Raw genomic sequence first — 6,383 nt, 5'->3', positions numbered from 1 at the left:
CTATGGGATGAGACCCCACCCAACTCCCAGATGTTTTCAAATCCTGCAATAGGAACAGCCCAAGTCCGATGGCAGGTCCGTGTAATGTGAGGTGGAAGCCCTCAGTAAGTAAGTTTCCTGCCAACCTGACGCCAGAGAGAATGAACCTGATGTGCAGGAACTATTTTCGTAAGCCCATAGGAAGGGTCTAAGCAACCTTCAAACAAATTTATCCCTGTATCCCCGCTTCCCAAGTATTGGGAGAGATCTTACATCTTTCCAACATATCCTTTCTTTTGCTTAAGTACTTGGAATGCTATTTCTGTTCCTTGCAACCAAGCGAGCACCCATCTGTCTTCCAGATTAAGCTCAAGGAGCTCCTCAACTGTAAAAACGTATCCTGGGTTCTCCTCTGCACACCGAGTCTGTGCCCCGGCCACCGAACCCACCTCCTCTGCTCCTCTGAGCCCCTTCAGGAAGGCAGCTGCTTAGTTGGCCCAAATTTCGGTATCTGACACAGTTCTAGGGCCAATAGCAGTTTGGCTTTGTTTTTCAATGAATACATGCTATAGAGGACACACAATTTGCATATGGCTAGTAGGGCAGGTTACTTGTAAGATCTCTTCCAAACGGGAGTTTCTGTTATGATTCTAGGTTATTTGTAAAGGAAGATCCTGAAAGTACTCAATGGATAGTTTCAGCGCTCTGAAGGGTGATATGATCAGCTTCATATTATTCACATTTGTTTCCATACACCTCTATCTTTCCTCCTTCTTGACACGGATATTTCTCTACCACCACTCGCATGGTGTGGAGTCCTGAGTAACGAGGCTCACTCTGGAGTAAGGTTCACAAATGGAGTAAGGATGAACGAAGGAGAGAAAGAGACTTACCAGTAAGAGATGACTTTGTGAAGTGCTGAAGGAAATCCAGACATGATGTACACATGTACACATGTAAGAAATTTCTAGAAGGAGAAGCTAACTGAATCACGAGCAAATAAAGACAGAGGAAGAAGGCTTGTCTAGTCAATTCACCCCGTGAAACCACTAAATCGAAGGTTTTAAGTGATATTAGAATTTTCTGTTCTTGGTAACATATTTTTTTGCTTCCCAAAGTGCTTATCTTGATCCCAGGGAAAATGTCACAGGAAAGAACCTGGGTGGTTATTGCAGCAAAGAATCACATGGCGCATGGGGTGATCTGAATCTGAGAAGAACAATACAAGTGAAGTGACTATGAGGGGCTTCCAAAATTTGGGGTGGGGTGGGGAACTAGAGGTAAGTGATGAGAAGAATACACTGTAGAGAGCGACCTTTGCAGTAATATGTGTGTGTGTGTGTGTGTATATCGTGGTAGTTATGTAATCGTTTGTCAATTTGAGAGGATTAAGAGTGAAGGGGTGGAGTCTAAAATAGCAAATGGACTTAGGCAGCCTGCATGTCTATCTCCATGGAAAGGAACAAAAAGGACTCTCATATCTGCCTTGTAGATTGTGGGGTGGGAAGACTTGGACCATGCTATGTTTGCTTGGGGACCCAGTATTCATGGTGGCAAGGAGCTTGAACTTTGGGATCTGTCTATTCAAATTCTAGCTGTTATCAAGCAAGAAGCACCTTGGCAAGTTATACAACTGCTCTGACACAGTACCCTACTGTATACTGTGGAATTGTGATTGCTTATCTCATTGGGGCATTGTGACGTGCTCAAAACCATTAGTCATTATCCCTTAATAAGGATATATCTAATAGTGAGGTGTGCCAATATATCTAATAGTGAAGTGTATCAAAGGTACCGAAGGAAGAAGTTCAAGGTGTACTAAAGGCATTTTCCAAAAACAGGGCTTTAGGAGCTGATGGAATACCAATTGAAATGCTTCCACAAGCTGACGAAGCCCTGGAAGCATTCACTCATCTATGCCAGGACATTTGGAAGACAGCTGCTTGGCCAACTGACTGGAAAGGGTCCATGTTTGTAGCCATTCCAAAGAAAGGTTACCCACCAGAATGCTTAAATTGTAGCACAACATCATTAACATCACATGCAAGTAAAACTTTACTGAAGATCATCCAACAATGGTTTCAATAGTACATTAGAGGGAACCGCCAGAGTTCACACCTGATTCAGAAGAGGATGTGGAACGAGGGATACATCACTGATGTCAGATAGATATTGGCTTAAAGCCAAGAATACCAGAAAGATGTTTATTTGTGTTTCGTTGACTGTGCCAAGACATTAAACTGTGTGGACCACAACAAACTATAGATAGCATTCAGAAGAAGGGGAATTCCAGAAATCCTAATTGCTCTTATGCAGTACCTCTGCAACAATCAAGAGACAGTTGTGTGACCAGAACAAAAGACTACTGGATGGAGTAAAATCAGTTTTGTATCCTGTCGCCATACTTATTCAGTCTGTACTCTGAGTAAATCATCAGAGAAGCTGAAATCTATGAAAACAAGGTGACATTGGGATTGGAGGGAGGGTTATTATTATTTTTAAAAAATCATTTTATTGGGGGCTCGTACAAATCTTTTTAAAAATAATTTTATTAGGGGCCCATACAACTCTTATCACAATCTATTTATCCATCCATTATGTCAAGCACATTTGTACATTTGTTGACATCATCATTCTCAAAACATTTACTTTCTGCTTGAGTCCTTGGTATCAGCTCCTTATTTTTGGCCCCTCCCTCCCTGCTTCCCCCTTCCTCATGAACCCTTGATAATTTATAAATTATTATTATTTTATCAAATATTACACTTTCTGACATCTTCCTTAACCCACTTTTCTGTTGCCCATCCCCCAGGGAGGAGGTTATATATAGATCCTTGTAATCGGTTCCCCCTTTCCATTCCACTCTGCCTCCACCCTCCCGGTATCGCCAATCTCAGCACTGATCCTGAAGGGATCATCTGTCCTGGATTCCCTGTGTTTCCAGTTCTTATATGTTCCAGTGTACATTCTGATTCGTAAGGTAGAATTGGGATCATGATAGTGTGTGTGTGTGGGGGGGGAGGGTGGTAGAGAAAGCATTTAGTAACTAGAAGAAAGTTGTATATTTCATTGTTGCTACCCTGTACCCTGACTCATCTCCTCCCTGTGACCCTTTTGTAAGGGGATGTCCAGTTGCCTACAGATGGGTCTTGGGTCTCCAGTCTGCACTTCCCCTCATTCACAATGATTTTATTTTTGTTCTTTGATGCCTGATACCTGATCCCTTTGACACCTCATGATCATGCAGGCTGGTGTGCTTCTTCCATGTGGGTTTTGTTGCTTCTGAGCTAGATGGCCGCTTGTTTACATTCAAGCCTTTAAGAGCCCAGACACTATATCTTTTGATAGCTGGGCACCATCAGCTTTATTCACTACATTTGCTTATGCACCCATTTGTCTTCAGTGATCATATTGGGAAGGTGAGCACACAATGATATGATTTTTTTGTTCTTTGATGCCTGACAACTGATCCCTTCAGCGCCTTGTGATCTCACAGGCTGGCGTGCTTCCATGTGGGCTTTGTTGCTTCTGAGTTACATGGCTGCATGTTTACTTTCAAGTCTTTAAAACACTAGATGATATATCTTTTGATAGCAGGGATCCATCAACTTTCTTCACCACATTTGCTTATGCACCTGCTTTGACTTCAGTGATCATGTCAGGAAGGTGAGCATCATGGAATGCCAGTTTAATAGAACAAAGTGTTCTTGCATTGAGGGAGTACTTAAGTGGAGGCCAAATGTCCATCTGCTACCTTAATACTACACCTATAAATATATGCACGTAGATCTATTTCCCCATCCTCACATATAAGTATATTTACATATGTACATGCCTTTATTTAGACATCTATAGGTGCCCTTTGGAAGGAAGGGATATTAACCTGCAAGATGCAGATGACACATCCTTGCTTGCTGAAAGTGAGGAGGCCTTGAAGCATTTGCTGATTAAGATAAAAGATTGACCTCTTCAGTATGGATTACAACTTAATGTATAGAAAACCAATCTTCTTACTCCTGGATCAATAGGTAACATAGTAATTGGAGAAAAGCTTGACGTTATCAAAGATGTTTTTCTCGCTTGGATCCACTATCAATGCTCATAGAAGCAGCAGTCACGAGATCAAATGACACATTGAATTGGGTAAATCTGCTGCGTACGACCTGTATAGATTACTGAAAAGCAAGGCTGTTGCTTTGAGGACTAAGGTGTGTGTGACCCAAGCTATGAGATTTTCAATTGCCTCATATGCATGTGAAAGTTGGACACTGAATAAGGAAGATCAAAAAGGAATCAATGGATCTGAATTGTGGTGTTGGAGAAGAATATCAAAAGTGCCATAGTCTGTTGAAAGGGGAAACCTATCTGTCTTGCAAGAATGGCCAGAGTGTTCGATAGCAGTGAGGAGGGCGAGACTTCATCTTACATAGTTTGGACATATTGTTGAGAGAGACCAGTCCCTGGAAAAGGATATAATGCTTGGGAAAGTAGAGGGGCAATGAAAATGAGGAAGGGCTTCAACAGGATAGACTGACTCAGTGGCTGCAACAACCAGTGGGCTCAAACATAAGAAAAACTGTGGAAATGGAACAGGACCAGGCAGTGTTTGACTGTGCCACTGTAAGTTGGAACCAACACCATGGTACTTGTGGTAGTTACAAAATTTCTTGAGGTGTAGGGGTGGCGTCTAACCTGTCAATCAGGTCGCAGCTTGATGACCTCATTTGGAGGTGCCATTGGGATAAATGGCTCTCTGGAGGCAGGCCACTCTTTCTCTGCTTCACCTTCCTGCTGGGGAGCCACTTGGAGACCTGCTGGAGACCTGCCAAGGTCCTGGAGATGCGGCCACTGCCATTGGATCCACGAGACTGTGCACCAACCTGTCTGCAACTTTCTTGTATTCTGCAACATTGCATGTGGTGGTGTGAGTCTTAAGAGGGACTTATGGACTAGCATCAGATAGACTTATGAACTACCATTGGATGTATGGACTTGATCTGGACAGGGCTGGGAGGTTTTCTTTCTAGATAATTACTTTAAAAAATCATTTTATTGGGGGCTCTTACAGCTCTTATAACAACCCATACATCAATTATATCAAGCATATTTGTACATATGTTGCCATGATCATTTTCTAAAAATTTACTTTTTATTTGAACCCTTGGTATCAGCTCCTCTTTTTACCCTCCCTACTCTCCTCTCACCTTCATGAACCCATCATAAATTATAAATTATTGTTATTTTCATAGCTTACACTGGCCACTGTCTCCCTTCACCCATATTTCTGTTGTTCATCCCCCAGGGGTGGGAGTAAGCTATGCATTGATCATTGGAATTGGTTCCTCCTTCCTCCCTTCCTCCCCTCACCTTCCCCCTACCATCCTGGTATCACTACTCCCATTCCTGTACCTGATGGGTTTATTTGACCTGGATTCCATATGTCATGAGCTCTTATCTATACCAGTGTACATGCTCTGGATGAGGCAGAACTGAAAGGTAGGACTAAGGTCATGATTATGGGGTTGAGGAAGCCTCAAAGAACCAGAAGAATATTGTGTGTTTCATTGGTGGTATACTGCGACCTGGTTGACTCATCCCTTCCTTGTGACCCTTCTGTGAGGGCATGTCCTATTGTCTACACATGGGTTTTGGGTCTCTGCTCCAACCCCTCTTATTCTCAACAATATGCTTTTTGGGTTTTAGTCTTCTGATGCTTGTTACCTGATACTGTTGACACCTCATGATCACACAGATTGGTGTGCTTCTTCCATGTGGGCTTGTTGCACCCCTGCTACATGGCTGCTAGTTTATCTTCAAGCCTTTAAGACCCCAGACACTATATCTTTTGATAGCCAGGCACCATCAACTTTTTTCACCACATTTGCTTATGTACCCATCTTGTCTTCAGTGATCCTGTCGGGAGGGTGAGCATCACATAATGCCAGGTTGTTAGAACAAAGTGTTCTTGCATTGAGGGAGAGCTTGAGCAGAGGCCAAAGGCTGTCTATTTCCTCAATGTATTGCCAAATAAATATATGTACATACCCAATACCTCTATTTTTATGAATCAATATATTTACATAAGTGTTTACCTACGTTAATACCTCTATCCATAGATTTGCTTCCAAGAACTTTCCTGTTTCCTTCTTCCTGCCCTACCATCATGCTCGCCCTTCTTCTGCCTCCTAGTAATTGCTCTCAGCTAGTAATTGCTCTTTCTCCAACACCACTGGGATCTCTGCGCCCTCCTCATTGTTGCTTTTAGTTCCCTAGTTGCTCCCATGTCTATGACCTTGTTTGCTCACTGCTCCTTTCCCCTACCTCCTCCTTCCCCCAAGTCTCTCCAGAACCATAGGTCCCATTGCTTTCTTCTTGGTTTTGCTTCCCGTGTGTATCTTATATAG

This window comes from Tenrec ecaudatus, chromosome 17 (genome assembly GCF_050624435.1).
Source record: "Tenrec ecaudatus isolate mTenEca1 chromosome 17, mTenEca1.hap1, whole genome shotgun sequence".
NCBI lineage: Eukaryota > Metazoa > Chordata > Mammalia > Afrosoricida > Tenrecidae > Tenrec > Tenrec ecaudatus.
Note: the sequence above shows the minus strand (reverse complement) of the source record.